At 55.7% G+C, this 17,292-nt stretch overlaps 1 protein-coding gene across 4 annotated transcripts in view; it reads right to left on the bottom strand.

The window, feature by feature from the left end:
* LOC139765289 (ubiquitin-conjugating enzyme E2 W) overlaps positions 1-17,292 on the bottom strand; it is a 166,089-nt gene that overhangs the window by 85,468 nt on the left and 63,329 nt on the right. The window lies entirely within an intron of this gene.

The raw sequence follows: 17,292 nt of genomic DNA, 5'->3' as shown, positions 1-17,292 counted from the left end.
CATTCCAAGGGAGAAACATAGAGCTGACGACAACCATCAACTGTTCTGTACAAAGTGTGCAGCAGACGGGGTCGTGGCTGCTTACCACAAGATGAGCGGTGAGTGTGTGAGGCACAGACTGACCATATGTAGTACACTGACGCCTCCACACATTACACCTACACATCTTTCCCTCACATAAATGAATTACCTAAACACACAATCTACACAGCACGTGAGATGTAAAATAATTCACGATAATTTGTTGATTCATTGTTAACGTAAGAAATCACTTGTGTTTACTTACATTTAAGTACCAGATTTAACAGTGTTTATGTAGTCAATGGAGTGCGGTTAGTGTTGGATATGTACATTATCATTCATATAACTGTGTATATATATTTGTTCTTTGTATAAAGATATGTACTGGTATGTGCTGGTGTGCTAACCTAACCTTCACTACACAACCCTGGGGCAGCGACCAGTGGTATACACAACGAGTTCCAGCCGGGGCGCATCCTGAGGATGGCAGCTGGAAGGGTTCCAGGATGTCCCTTCCAGGCCTGGAACACATCAGGGGCAGGCACGACCTGACCTACCCTGGTATATGGTCAGTGATCTGACATGTAGTGTCCCCAGCAGCTGGCGACCGATCAACACCACCTCCAAGGCCAGACGAAGGCCTACAACACTACACCCTCCAGCTGAGCCAACACCCATGAACCACGAACCTCCACTCCAGAGCCTGGAACCTCCAGCCTGGACCACTGTGTTGTGGTCGTCCCGGCCTCCAGCCCGAGCCACGAGGCGGGGCCTCAGCCAGATAAACACTACAATATATCTCACGACACACCCCTGTCAGGCTCGCCCATCCTCCCCCTCTTGTACCACCTGGGTCTCTCTCTCTCTCTCTCTCTCTCTCTCTCTCTCTCTCTCTCTCTCTCTCTCTCTCTCTCTCTCTCTCTCTCCCATGACAATAGTGACGGTGGGTGATGGCAGGCCGGTCGACCCACCCGAGTGTGGCCCCTCACCAGCAGGCCCACAGGGGCCACCCGAGCCGCTGGTGAGCCACCCACAACACACAGTGGTTCTCGTGCAGGCCACGATGGCCCGCCCCGGCAGGATGCGGTGCGAGACAACCCCCCCCCCCCAGCTTCAGGGGTGTTCACAACACAGTGGTTCTCGTGCAGGCCATGATGGCCCGCCCCGGCAGGATGCGATGCGAGACAACCCCCCCAGCTTCAGGGGGTGTTCACAACACACAGTGGTTCTCGTGCAGGCCACGATGGCCCGCCCCGGCAGGATGCGGTGCGAGACAACCCCCCAGCTTCAGGGGTGTTCATCCCTCCAGTGTAAACACCTCACCAAGATCTAGTATTTAAAGATACGACTCCATATCTTCATATCCTCAGGCAGAGCCACGAGGTAAGGGAGAGTGTGGGATACAAAGGTTGGTCCTGCCACACATCACAGCCAGGCAGGAAACCCTCTCCAGAGCGGCCAATATGCGTCCCTCCTCCCTCAGGCCTGACACAGCTTAGCGTTATTGGCAAGTCGTCTCCGGCTGCCTGACTGAACGTCTTCAGGTTGTATTCTCAAGACGCCTCCTCCGCTAGCCGGGAGCCCTGATCACAACATTCAATCCATCAGTTTACAACTAACACACACTATAATGTGTCTGTAAGAGAGATGGCTTACAAGTTCATCCTAATTAATCTTACACGTCGCAGCCACAGGGAATAATGACCCATTACTCTAACACCAACAATTATGACCAAGACGCGGCTGAACCACAACTGCACCATCTATAACCGTATTGATAACACGTGTGACACAGGAGCCTAACATTCATGAACGTATTTACAACATGTGTGACGCACAACTACAACACCCGATCTGTAGCCCAGGCTAGCGCCAGGGACCACATCTCACCATGACACAAGGCCTGAGCTCGGTACCCCAGGTGTCCAGCCCAGCTGGGGTCAGGGGCAGCCGTCCACTGTACTGCTACCACACCTCACCTCCAGGTAGGTCCCTCCTCTCACTCTGCACACACAACACTTCCCCTCCTCAATATCCCAGAATATATCCCAGAATGACGTGTGGGACAACGTGCTGGGGTCCAGTGGGAGGGTATTACATGTGCGTCTTCACAGACTCAATGAAGGATACAGCCAGACGGATGGACGGGCGGACGGACGGACGGACGGAGGGTTGTCTGCAGCAAGTGCCAGGCAGGCAGAGGCTGGAGTGTCTGAGTCGGCAACGTGCACATTGACAATAACAGTAACACCCGGGAGGAAGACAGTATCAAGCCTCCAGTCCTGTAAGGCTGGGAATGTCGTACAGAGATAGGAGAGGTGAGTCTTACTGCGACTGTCACTCATGGTCGTGGTCCTCCACGCTGCAGATGATGGTCTGCCTCGTTGTGGCTGGCATTAACCTGACACCAGAGCCTTGCCTCATGTGTCAAGATGTGACACCACACCGTCTGCCACGGTGTCACAACTAAGCGACTCTCTGTTACACAGAGGTGCAAGTGTCACGGGGGCGGGACCTTGTGTTATAAGAGGACCCTGGTGTCACACTGGGAGAATCTTGTCACACGCCGATGTCATCACACTCCCCCTTCGTATGCCACCCCCCCCCCCTCCTGGTATCACCAGGGTACACCCCGACCCCCTGGTACACATGAACAAGTTCCACAGTTACGGGAGAGGAGTGGCTGGCGACCCAACACGGAGAGGAGGAGTGGCTGGCGACCCAACACGGAGAGGAGTAGCTGGCGACCCAACACGGAGAGATGTTTATGCATTCACCTGCCTGGCCGCCAGGTTGTGAGGGACCAACGCCTCCTAGCGACACCCTGACACCTAGCTGCCAGGAGAACCCTGCATCAAGGGTCCCTAGGGGCCTCGGGGCCAGGAAAACCCCGAATCAAGGGTTCCTTGGGACCAGGAGAACCCTGCATCTAGGGTCCCAAGGCGCCCCAGAGCCAGGAAAACAGTGCTAAGCTTAGGGATCCCTGGAGCCTTGAGAGCAGGTCATGTGCCTTAGGGGCTTCCTACCGTCTCGAGGATGGAAGGCTTGTGCTTCCCTAAGGTCCTGGGGGCGGGTGGCAGGTGTGACAGGGGTTCCCTGAGGTCCTGGCGATGGAAGGCAGGTTCTTCAGGAGTTCACTGAGGTCAAAACATTGACCCCTGACCCTGGGGTATTTACACACGACACCAGCTACCATGCTGTGCATAGTGCACCTCCCGGAGGCCCACACTGTGGCTTCCCTGACCAGAAGCAAGAGTGGCAGACGAACCCACGGATAGACGGACGGACGGACGAACCCACGGATAGACGGATGGACGGACGAACCCAGAGATAGACGGACGGAAGGACGAATCCAGGGATAGACGGACAGAAGGACGAACCCAGGGATAGACGGACGGACGGACGAACCCAGGAAGAGATAGACGGACGGAGGGCCATGTGGACCGACGGAAGGGCATATGGAGAGACAGACGGACGACTAACGGACGGATGGGCCGGCGAGAGAGATGAGAGACGGCAGGGCGTAGTGTGGGGTGGGTGTAGGCTGGAGGCCCTCACCAACACCAGTGCTCACCACCCTACAACTGTTGTACTGGAGGGAACATTAGACTGGAGAACAGTGTGATGACCTGACCAGAGTAACTGGTCACGACGGATTGTAAGAGACGAGGTCATGTGTCTGGTGAGGATGTCATGTGGCTGACACACCACTCCTGGCTGGCTCACCACAGCCAAGTGAAGCAGCATCATGTACAGGGTCAGGCTACCGTGATCCCAGGCGGGGCGGGGCCGGGCGGAATACAGCGGGAAGGGACGGAACGGGGAGGTTAGTTGTAATGTGGGGCGGCGTGGTGTGGGATGGGAGAGTGTAGCGGGGCGGGGCGGGGCGGGAGGTATGAACCACTCCGCCCCGTCCTCACACGCCCTCCAGCTGTTAAAGGTACACTGTTACTCGTGTGTGGATCACGACATGTGATGCACCATAATGGTTCACCCCCACACAACACCCCCACCCCACACATCACAACACCCCACCCCACACAACACCCCACCCCCCACCCCACACATCACAACACCCCACCCCACACAACACCCCCCACCCCACACAACACAACACCCCAGCCCCACACAACACAACACCCCCACCCCACACACCACAACACCCCACACAACACAATACAACACCCCCCACCCCACACACCACAACACCCCACACAACACAACACTCCCACCCCACACAACACAACAACCCCCACCCCACACAACACCTCCACCCCACACAACACAACACCCACTCCCCACACAACACAACACCCACTCCCTACACAGCACAACTCCCCTCCACCCGACTCACACAACACCCACTTCCACCTGTACACCTCTGGCTAGGCCAGTGTACAGACAGAGCCAGGAGGCAGCAAGGGGGGCAAAGTGACACAGACAGCCAAGAGGCAGCAGGGGGAGGCAGGGTGACACAGACAGAGCCAGGAGACAGCAGGGGGAGGTAGGGTGACACAGACAGAGCCAGGAGGCAGTAGAGAGAGGCAGGGTGACACAGACAGAGCCAGGAGGCAGTAGAGAGAGGCAGGGTGACACAGAGAGCCAGGAGGCAGCAGGGGGAGGCACTAGTCTTGAGAGGTTGGCCGGCTTCCCTGGCCTCGCGCTCACGACTGCCTCCCACCACAACACATCCGCCTTGACGGACCGTTTGTATATGGTTACTCAGTCCCCACCATACGAGACCATGGCCAGTCCCCACCACACCAGACCATGGCCAGTCCCCACCACACCAGACCATGGCCAGTCCCCACCACACGAGACCATGGCCAGTCCCCACCACACGAGACCATGGCCAGTCCCCACCACACGAGACCATGGCCAGTCCCCACCACACCAGACCATGCCCACAGTCATCACCACACGAGACCATGGCCACAGTCATCACCACACGAGACCAGGGCCAGTCCCCACCACACCAGACCATGCCCACAGTCATCACCACACGAGACCATGCCCACAGTCCCCACCACACGAGACCAGGGCCAGTCCCCACCACACCAGACCATGCCCACAGTCATCACCACACGAGACCATCCCCACAGTCCCCACCACACGAGACCAGGGCCAGTCCCCACCACACCAGACCATGCCCACAATCATCACCACACGAGACCATGGCCACAGTCATCACCACACGAGACCATGGTCAGTCCCCACCACACGAGACCATGGCCACAGTCATCACCACACGAGACCATGGCCACAGTCCCCACCACACGAGACCATGGCCACAGTCCCCACCACACCAGACCATGGCCACAGTCATCACCACACCAGACCATGGCCACAGTGCCACCCTACCTCACTTTACTAAAGCATAATTATTGTCATTACACATTATGTACCCCAGACCAGTGCTGCTGGCCGGGGGACCTGTACACCCTTCCATCACGCCTCCACCAACACTGTCAGCCATCAGCTGCAGTGTCAGCCACCAGCAGGAGTGTCAGCCACCTACAGGAGTGTCAGCCACCAGCAGGAGTGTCAGCCACCAACAGGAGTGTCAGCCACCAACAGGAGTGTCAGCCACCTACAGGAGTGTGGGCTACTAACAGGAGTGTCAGCCACCAACAGGAGTGTCAGCCACCTACAGGAGTGCCAGCCACCAACAGGAGTGTCAGTCACCAACAGGAGTGCCAGCCACCAACAGGAGTGTCAGCCACCAACAGGAGTGCCAGCCACCAACAGGAGTGTCAGCCACCAGCAGGAGTGCCAGCCACCAACAGGAGTGTCAGCCACCAACAGGAGTGTCAGCCACCAGTAGGAGTGTCAGCCACCAACAGGAGTGTCAGCCACCAACAGGAGTGTCAGCCACCTACAGGAGTGCCAGCCACCAACAGGAGTGTCAGCCACCAACAGGAGTGTCAGCCACCAACAGGAGTGTCAGCCACCAACAGGAGTGCCAGCCACCAACAGGAGTGTCAGCCACCAACAGGAGTGTCAGCCACCAACAGGAGTGCCAGCCACCAGCAGGAGTGCCAGCCACCAGCAGGAGTGTCAGCCACCAGCAAGAGTGTCAGCCACGAGCAAGTGTGTCAGCGTCAGTGGAGACATAACAGTAAATAATGAGGACCATCGACCTCCTGTGTGTCACTTCATCTTAACCAACTCTCTCAAAACTGATCCTGTGTGTGTGTGTGTGTGTGTGTGTGTGTGTGTGTGTGTGTGTGTGTGTGTGTGTATGTGTATGTGTGTGTGTGTGTGTGTGTGTGTATGTGTGTGTGTGTGTGTGTGTGTGTGTGTATGTGTGTGTGTGTGTGTGTGTGTGTGTGTGTGTGTAGAAGCATCAGGTGGGCTACCCACCTCACCTGGGGCAGGTCAGCGCCATCATTACCTGTTTTACGAGGCGTCAAGTGGCGCACCATCCCTCCCTCCCTCCCTCCCTCCTCCAGTAACCAACTTACCATTATAGTTAAGTGAAGATAAATGTATACAACATGGGGGAGAAAATATACACACACAGAGAGTGTGTGGCTATACAACGAGGCAGGGAAAGGGGATCTTAGGTGGGAGGAGGTGACGGGGGCGAGAGTGGTATGTCACCTTCTTCCTGACGTGTGAGGTACAGATGATGGATGACTGGTGAGGGAGGGCAGGCAGGCAGGACCCGTGTGGCTCCACGGGGGATCCTGTCAACCATTTTCTGTATCTTTGTAAGCAGGTGTTCCTCGTGTGTGGTGGTGAGGGGGGAGGGGGGGAGCATGACAGTTGTGCAGGTGTTCCTCGTGTGTGGTGGTGAGGGAGGGGGGGAGCATGACAGTTGTGCAGGTGTTCCTCGTGTGTGGTGGTGAGGGAGGGGGGGAGCATGACAGTTGTGCAGGTGTTCCTCGTGTGTGGTGGTGAGGGAGGGGGGGAGCATGACAGTTGTGCAGGTGTTCCTCGTGTGTGGTGGTGAGGGAGGGGGGGAGCATGACAGTTGTGCAGGTGTTCCTCGTGTGTGGTGGTGAGGGGAGGGAGGGGGAGCATGACAGTTGTGCAGGTGTTCCTCGTGTGTGGTGGTGAGGGGGCAGGGATGGGGGGGAGCATGACAGTTGTGCAGGTGTTCCTCCTTTGTGGTGGTGAGGGGGAGGGGGGGAGCATGACAGTTGTGCAGGTGTTCCTCGTGTGTGGTGGTGAGGGGGCAGGGATGGGGGGGGAGCATGACAGTTGTGCAGGTGTTCCTCGTGTGTGGTGGTGAGGGGGCAGGGATGGGGGGGGAGCATGACAGTTGTGCAGGTGTTCCTCCTTTGTGGTGGTGAGGGGGAGGGGGGGAGCATGACAGTTGTGCAGGTGTTCCTCGTGTGTGGTGGTGAGGGGGCAGGGATGGGGGGGGAGCATGACAGTTGTGCAGGTGTTCCTCGTGTGTGGTGGTGAGGGGGCAGGGATGGGGGGGGAGCATGACAGTTGTGCAGGTGTTCCTCCTTTGTGGTGGTGAGGGGGAGGGGGGGAGCATGACAGTTGTGCAGGTGTTCCTCGTGTGTGGTGGTGAGGGAGGGGGGGAGCATGACAGTTGTGCAGGTGTTCCTCGTGTGTGGTGGTGAGGGAGGGGGGGAGCATGACAGTTGTGCAGGTGTTCCTCGTGTGTGGTGGTGAGGGGGGAGCATGACAGTTGTGCAGGTGTTCCTCGTGTGTTCACATGTAGCGAGTTCAACTGTTGTGGCAGGAAGGATCACGACACCTGCACGAGACGATGAGGATCGTGATGGCTTCCTTCATCATCATCATCATCATGATGGCTTCCTTCATCATCATCACCATCATGATGGCTTCCTTCATCATCATCATCATCATGATGGCTTCCTTCATCATCATCATCATCATGATGGCTTCCTTCATCATCATCATCATGATGGCTTCCTTCATCATCATCATCATCATGATGGCTTCCTTCATCATCATCATCATCATGATGGCTTCCTTCACCATCATGATGGCTTCCTTCATCATCATCATCATGATGGCTTCCTTCATCATCATGATGGCTTCCTTCATCATCATCATCATCATGATGGCTTCCTTCATCATCATCATCATCATGATGGCTTCCTTCACCATCATGATGGCTTCCTTCATCATCATCATCATGATGGCTTCCTTCATCATCATGATGGCTTCCTTCATCATCATCATCATGATGGCTTCCTTCACCATCATGATGGCTTCCTTCATCATCATGATGGCTTCCTTCATCATCATCATCATGATGGCTTCCTTCATCATCATCATCATGATGGCTTCCTTCACCATCATGATGGCTTCCTTCACCATCATGATGGCTTCCTTCATCATCATCATCATGATGGCTTCCTTCACCATCATGATGGCTTCCTTCATCATCATCATCATGATGGCTTCCTTCATCATCATGATGGCTTCCTTCATCATCATCATGATGATGGCTTCCTTCACCATCATGATGGCTTCCTTCATCATCATCATCATGATGGCTTCCTTCATCATCATGATGGCTTCCTTCATCATCATCATCATGATGGCTTCCTTCACCATCATGATGGCTTCCTTCATCATCATCATCATGATGGCTTCCTTCATCATCATATCATGATGGCTTCCTTCTTCATAATATCATCATCTTGGCTTCCTTCATATCTTGATGGCTTCCTTCTCATCCATGATGGTTCCTTCATCATATCATCATGATGGTTCCTTCATTCATCATCATGATGGTTCCTTCATCATCATATGATGATGGCCTTCCTTATCATAATCATCATGATGGCTCTACCTCATATTCATCATCATCATCATGGCTTCTCTTCATCATCCATGATGCTTCCTTCATCATCATGTTGGCTTCCTTCATCTCTCATCATGATGGCTTCCTTCATCTTCATCATCATGATGGCTTCCTTCATCATCATCATCATCATCATGGCTTCCTTCATCATCATGATGGCTTCCTTCCATCATCATGATGGCTTCCTTCATCATCATCATCATGATGGCTTCTTCATCATCTATCATCATGATGGTTCCGTCATCTTCTTCATCATGATGGCGTACTTCATCATCATTCTATCATCATCATGGCTTCCTTCATCATCATGATGGCTTCCTTCATCATCATGATGGCTTCCTTCATCATCATCATCATGATGGCTTCCTTCATCATCATCATGATGGCTTCCTTCATCATCATCATGATGATGGCTTCCTTCATCATCATCATCATGATGGCTTCCTTCATCATCATCATCATCATCATGGCTTCCTTCATCATCATGATGGCTTCCTTCATCATCATGATGGCTTCCTTCATCATCATCATCATGATGGCTTCCTTCATCATCATCATCATGATGGCTTCCTTCATCATCATCATCATCATCATGGCTTCCTTCATCATCATGATGGCTTCCTTCATCATCATCATCATCATGATGGCTTCCTTCATCATCATCATCATGATGGCTTCCTTCATCATCATCATCATGATGGCTTCCTTCATCATCACTAAGTTAGTGTTGACTGGTTCGGTAACTCTGGTGACGTCAACCTACAGTAGAGACACAGGTCTTGCGTCTCCCTGACCTCCCGTACATGTTGAAGCTGGGTCAGGTCTCCTTGCTGAACTTCTGACCTCCCATCCATACAGTCTCGGGTCAGGAGGTCTCCTTGCTGAACTTCTGACCTCCAGTACATACAGTCTCGGGTCAGGAGGTCTCCTTGCTGAACTTCTGACCTCCAGTACATACAGTCTCGGGTCAGGAGGTCTCCTTGCTGAACTTCTGACCTCCAGTACATACAGTCTCGGGTCAGGAGGTCTCCTTGCTGAACTTCTGACCTCCCATCCATACAGTCTCGGGTCAGGAGGTCTCCTTGCTGAACTTCTGACCTCCCATCCATACAGTCTCGGGTCAGGAGGTCTCCTTGCTGAACTTCTGACCTCCAGTACATACAGTCTCGGGTCAGGAGGTCTCCTTGCTGAACTTCTGACCTCCCGTCCATACAGTCTCGGGTCAGGAGGTCTCCTTGCTGAACGTCTGACCTCCAGTACATACAGTCTCGGGTCAGGAGGTCTCCTTGCTGAACTTCTGACCTCCAGTACATACAGTCTCGGGTCAGGAGGTCTCCTTGCTAACCTTGTGGCTGAGGAATTGTGGAGACGCAGCGTCTGTGCCACACCCACAACTGTGAGTGAGCAGGGGATTGCCATGATGGTGATGGCAACTGTGGCCAGGTTAACTCTGCTCCTGCGCCAACCTACGTAGGAAGTCTTGCAGTGAGGTGGGAAGTCTTACTGCTGGAGGGAAGGGTCACTACAGTGGCCTGGCCAGCTGGGGGCCCACTCTACACCTCACGTGGCTCATGTGGTGTAGGTGTAGAGTGAGTGCTGATGTGGTGCAGGTGTGTAGGTGTAGAGTGAGTGCTGATGTGGTGCAGGTGTGTAGGTGTAGAGTGAGTGCTGATGTGGTGCAGGTGTGTAGGTGTAGAGTGAGTGCTGATGTGGTGCAGGTGTGTAGGTGTAGAGTGAGTGTAGACAGACTCCTGTACTGAGAGAGGTTGTGTAGCGCTGAGAGGCAGGCTGGGAGAGTGAGTGTAGACAGACTCCTGTACTGAGAGAGGTTGTGTAGCGCTGAGAGGCAGGCTGGGAGAGTGAGTGTAGACAGACTTCTGTACTGAGAGAGGTTGTGTAGCGCTGAGAGGCAGGCTGGGAGAGTGAGTGTAGACAGACTCCTGTACTGAGAGAGGTGGTGTGTAGCGCTGAGAGGCAGGCTGGGAGAGTGAGTGTAGACAGATTGCTGTACTGAGTGAGGTGGTGTGTTGCGCTGAGAGGCAGGCTGGGAGAGTGAGTGTAGACAGACTCCTGTACTGAGAGAGGTTGTGTTGCGCTGAGAGGCAGGCTGGGAGGCAGGTGGAGACCAGGTTGCCCACTCTCACGATGAAGGTGACCAACTCACTGTACATATATTGTCTTACGTCTTCACCAGCCAAGATAACTTGAGGCAGGGAAGACGCAAGCCTGCTTCCTCCTCCTCCTCCTCCTCCTCCCCTCCTCCTCCTCCTCCTCCCCTCCTCCTCCTCCTCCTCCTCCTCCTCCCGCCTCAACACAACCAGAGCACGGGTTGTGGCCACACCCACCCGGCCACGATAGTAACATTACTTTATGACGTAAATATCACCAGTCAAGTTGTTACTGAGGAACTTGTAGTGTTGTTATGACGTAAATATCACCAGTCAAGTTGTTACTGAGGAACTTGTAGTGTTGTTATGACGGAAGGTCGGTCTGCTGCTCTGGCTCCTGCATATACGCCCTTGATACGAGGTGTGACCCGCGCCACGTCAGCTGGGTGTGACCCGGGTCACGTCAGCTGGGTGTGACCCGGGCCACGTCAGCTGGGTGTGACCCGGGTCACGTCAGCTGGGTGTGACCCAGGCCACGTCAGCTGGGTGTGACCCGGGTCACGTCAGCTGGGTGTGACCCGGGCCACGTCAGCTGGGTGTGACCCGGGCCACGTCAGCTGGGTGTGACCCGGGCCACGTCAGCTGGGTGTGACCCGGGCCACGTCAGCTGGGTGTGACCCGGGCACGTCAGCTGGGTGTGACCCAGGCCACGTCAGCTGGGTGTGACCCGGGTCACGTCAGCTGGGTATGACCCGGGCCACGTCAGCTGGGTGTGACCCGGGCCACGTCAGCTGGGTGTGACCCGGGCCACGTCAGCTGGGTGTGACCCAGGCCACGTCAGCTGGGTGTGACCCGGGCCACGTCAGCTGGGTGTGACCCGGGCCACGTCAGCTGGGTGTGACCCGGGCCACGTCAGCTGGGTGTGACCCAGGCCACGTCAGCTGGGTGTGACCCAGGCCACGTCAGCTGGGTGTGACCCGGGCCACGTCAGCTGGGTGTGACCCGGGCCACGTCAGCTGGGTGTGACCCGGGCACGTCAGCTGGGTGTGACCCAGGCCACGTCAGCTGGGTGTGACCCGGGCACGTCAGCTGGGTGTGACCCGGGCCACGTCAGCTGGGTGTGACCCGGGCACGTCAGCTGGGTGTGACCCAGGCCACGTCAGCTGGGTGTGACCCAGGCCACGTCAGCTGGGTGTGACCCGGGCCACGTCAGCTGGGTGTAGGGTCACAGATCTCTCACGGAAGAGGCTGTGGTAGCTTCCGTGATGACGTAATCATCCTATTTATCATGTGCTTCATCCACGTCAGTCCTGTGTGTGTGTGTGTGTGTGTGTGTGTGTGTGTGTGTGTATGTGTGTGTGTGTGTGTGTGTGTGTGTGTGTGTGTGTGTGTGTGTGTGTCACAGGAAGCCATAATAACGTACAGTCTTACGACCATAAACACTACAGGCCTACATTCCTAAGTCTTGGTCACTAGTGTGGGGGAGGGAGAGAGGGAGGGAGGGAGGGAGGGAGGGAGGGAGGGAGGGGAGGGGAGGGATGCCCCCGACTCTAACCCCAGGATGAACGAAGCTGTGTAACGTCCTAGTTCTAATGACGTCGCCAGTAATGAATTACGTCATCCTGGGGAAAAACCCTGTTATTTCTGTGATAATTCCATCCCCACTGTGTTCTGTGCCACCCTCTGACGTACCATCATCCCCACAGTGTTCTGTGCCACCCTCTGACGTACCATCATCCCCACAGTGTTCTGTGCCACCCTCTGACGTACCATCATCCCCACACTGTTCTGTGCCACCCTCTGACGTACCATCATCCCCACAGTGTTCTGTGCCACCCTCTGACGTACCATCATCCCCACGGTGTTCTGTGCCACCCTCTGACGTACCATCATCCCCACAGTGTTCTGTGCCACCCTCTGACGTACCATCATCCCCACAGTGTTCTGTGCCACCCTCTGACGTACCATCATCCCCACAGTGTTCTGTGCCACCCTCTGACGTACCATCATCCCCACAGTGTTCTGTGCCACCCTCTGACGTACCATCATCCCCACAGTGTTCTGTGCCACCCTCTGACGTACCATCATCCCCACAGTGTTCTGTGCCACCCTCTGACGTACCATCATCCCCACAGTGTTCTGTGCCACCCTCTGACGTACCATCATCCCCACAGTGTTCTGTGCCACCCTCTGACGTACCATCATCCCCACGTGTTCTGTGCCACCCTCTGACGTACCATCATCCCCACGGTGTTCTGTGCCACTCTCTGACGTACCATCATCCCCACAGTGTTCTGTGCCACCCTCTGACGTACCATCATCCCCACAGTGTTCTGTGCCACCCTCTGACGTACCATCATCCCCACAGTGTTCTGTGCCACCCTCTGACGTACCATCATCCCCACAGTGTTCTGTGCCACCCTCTGACGTACCATCATCCCCACAGTGTTCTGTGCCACCCTCTGACGTACCATCATCCCCACATGTTCTGTGCCACCCTCTGACGTACCATCATCCCCACGGTGTTCTGTGCCACCCTCTGACGTACCATCATCCCCACGGTGTTCTGTGCCACCCTCTGACGTACCATCATCCCCACAGTGTTCTGTGCCACCTCTGACGTACCATCATCCCCACAGTGTTCTGTGCCACCCTCTGACGTACCATCATCCCCACAGTGTTCTGTGCCACCCTCTGACGTACCATCATCCCCACAGTGTTCTGTGCCACCCTCTGACGTACCATCATCCCCACAGTGTTCTGTGCCACCCTCTGACGTACCATCATCCCCACAGTGTTCTGTGCCACCCTCTGACGTACCATCATCCCCACAGTGTTCTGTGCCACCCTCTGACGTACCATCATCCCCACAGTGTTTCTGTGCCACCCTCTGACGTACCATCATCCCCACAGGTGTTCTGTGCCACACTCTGACGTACCATCATCCCCACAGTGTTCTGTGCCACCCTCTGACGTACCATCATCCCCACAGTGTTCTGTGCCACTCGCTGACGTACCATCATCCCCACAGTGTTCTGTGCCACCCTCTGACGTACCATCATCCCCACAGTGTTCTGTGCCACCTCTGACGTACCATCATCCCCACATTGTTCTGTGCCACCCTCTGACGTACCATCATCCCACAGTGTTCTGTGCCACCCTCTGACGTACCATCATCCCCACGGTGTTCTGTGCCACCCTCTGACGTCTGACGTACCATCATCCCCACAGTGTTCTGTGCCACCCTCTGACGTACCATCATCCCCACAGTGTTCTGTGCCACCCTCTGACGTACCATCATCCCCACAGTGTTCTGTGCCACCCTCTGACGTACCATCATCCCCACAGTGTTCTGTGCCACCCTCTGACGTACCATCATCCCCACAGTGTTCTGTGCCACCCTCTGACGTACCATCATCCCCACAGTGTTCTGTGCCACCCTCTGACGTACCATCATCCCCACAGTGTTCTGTGCCACCCTCTGACGTACCATCATCCCCACAGTGTTCTGTGCCACCCTCTGACGTACCATCATCCCCACAGTGTTCTGTGCCACCCTCTGACGTACCATCATCCCCACAGTGTTCTGTGCCACTCTCTGACGTACCATCATCCCCAATGTGTTCTGTGCCACCCTCTGACGTACCATCATCCCCACTGTGCCACCCTCTGACGTACCATCATCCCCACTGTGTTCTGTGCCACCCTCTGACGTACCATCATCCCCACTGTGCCACCCTCTGACGTACCATCATCCCCACAGTGTTCTGTGCCACACTCTGACGTACCATCATCCCCACTGTGTTCTGTGCCACCCTCTGACGTACCATCATCCCCACTGTGCCACCCTCTGACGTACCATCATCCCCACAGTGTTCTGTGCCACACTCTGACGTACCATCATCCCCACTGTGTTCTGTGCCACCCTCTGACGTACCATCATCCCCACTGTGCCACCCTCTGACGTACCATCATCCCCACAGTGTTCTGTGCCACCCTCTGACGTACCATCATCCCCACAGTGTTCTGTGCCACCCTCTGACGTACCATCATCCCCACAGTGTTCTGTGCCACACTCTGACGTACCATCATCCCCACAGTGTTCTGTGCCACCCTCTGACGTACCATCATCCCCACAGTGTTCTGTGCCACCCTCTGACGTACCATCATCCCCACAGTGTTCTGTGCCACACTCTGACGTACCATCATCCCCACAGTGTTCTGTGCCACACTCTGACGTACCATCATCCCCACAGTGTTCTGTGCCACCCTCTGACGTACCATCATCCCCACAGTGTTCTGTGCCACCCTCTGACGTACCATCATCCCCACAGTGTTCTGTGCCACCCTCTGACGTACCATCATCCCCACAGTGTTCTGTGCCACACTCTGACGTACCATCATCCCCACAGTGTTCTGTGCCACCCTCTGACGTACCATCATCCCCACAGTGTTCTGTGCCACCCTCTGACGTACCATCATCCCCACAGTGTTCTGTGCCACCCTCTGACGTACCATCATCCCCACAGTGTTCTGTGCCACCCTCTGACGTACCATCATCCCCACAGTGTTCTGTGCCACCCTCTGACGTACCATCATCCCCACAGTGTTCTGTGCCACCCTCTGACGTACCATCATCCCCACTGTGTTCTGTGCCACCCTCTGACGTACCATCATCCCCACAGTGTTCTGTGCCACACTCTGACGTACCATCATCCCCACAGTGTTCTGTGCCACACTCTGACGTACCATCATCCCCACAGTGTTCTGTGCCACCCTCTGACGTACCATCATCCCCACAGTGTTCTGTGCCACCCTCTGACGTACCATCATCCCCACAGTGTTCTGTGCCACCCTCTGACGTACCATCATCCCCACAGTGTTCTGTGCCACACTCTGACGTACCATCATCCCCACAGTGTTCTGTGCCACCCTCTGACGTACCATCATCCCCACAGTGTTCTGTGCCACACTCTGACGTACCATCATCCCCACAGTGTTCTGTGCCACCCTCTGACGTACCATCATCCCCACAGTGTTCTGTGCCACTCTCTGACGTACCATCATCCCCACAGTGTTCTGTGCCACTCTCTGACGTACCATCATCCCCACAGTGTTCTGTGCCACCCTCTGACGTACCATCATCCCCACAGTGTTCTGTGCCACTCTCTGACGTACCATCATCCCCACAGTGTTCTGTGCCACCCTCTGACGTACCATCATCCCCACAGTGTTCTGTGCCACTCTCTGACGTAATCTTTGGCCAGACAAATGCTCCAACATCTTCTCACCGGAACCATTACCACAATCTTACGCAGCGTCCAGGGACACGTCCTGGGGTGGAGGGAAACCTGTCCTCCCTGCCCGTGACACCAGCGTCCAGGGACACGTCCTGGGGTGGAGGGAAACCTGTCCTCTCTGCCCGTGACACCAGCGTCCAGGGACACGTCCTGGGGTGGAGGGAAACCTGTCCTCCCTGCCCGTGACACGAGCGTCCAGGGACATGTCCTGGGGTGGAGGGAAACCTGTCCTCCCTGCCCGTGACACCAGCGTCCAGGGACACGTCCTGGGGTGGAGGGAAACCTGTCCTCTCTGCCCGTGACACCAGCGTCCAGGGACACGTCCTGGGGTGGAGGGAAGCCTGTCCTCCCTGCCCGTGACACGAGCGTCCAGGGACACGTCCTGGGGTGGAGGGAAACCTGTCCTCCCTGCCCGTGACACGAGCGTCCAGGGACACGTCCTGGGATGGAGGGAAGCTTGTACTCCCCGCAGGCTGGGGCGGAGTCCCGGGGCTTGGGGAGGGGGAGGGGTCGGGGGAGCTTAGCGTGGTGACTACTGAACCCTGAATAATCCAGCCCAGGAGGGGGAGGGAGGGAGCCGGGTGGAGGGAGGGAGAGACGGGTGGAGGGAGGAAGGGCCGGAGGAACGGGTGGAAAGAGGGAGAAAGGGAGGGAGGGAGAGAGGGAGAGGCGGTTGGAGGGAGGGAGTGAGGGAGGGAGGGAGGGAGGGAGGGAGGGAGAGGCGGGTGGAGGGAGGGAGGGAGAGATGGAGGGAGGGAGGGAGGGAGAGTGGTGATGGGAGAGGGAAGGTGGTTAAGGAGCACAGAGCGTGGAACATTGTGAAGCTCCACAAGTGAAGGAAGTCCAGAGTGTGAAGGAAGAGCCAGTGAAGTTAGTGAAAGAAAAGGAAGGAGACCATCAAGGAAGTAATGTTAATGAAGGAAGTGGAGAGAGAGAGAGAAAAAAGAAAGTAAAGACAGAGAAGAATGTGGAAGTGAATGAAGCACTTAGTGAAGGAAGAGGGAAGGGGCTGGGAAGGAAGTGAAAGTTTTCAAGTCAACTTGGGACCAAGTTATGTTTCAGTATT

Source organism: Panulirus ornatus, chromosome 53 (assembly GCF_036320965.1).
Source record: "Panulirus ornatus isolate Po-2019 chromosome 53, ASM3632096v1, whole genome shotgun sequence".
Lineage (NCBI taxonomy): Eukaryota > Metazoa > Arthropoda > Malacostraca > Decapoda > Palinuridae > Panulirus > Panulirus ornatus.
This window is presented reverse-complemented; position numbering and strand designations above follow the sequence as displayed.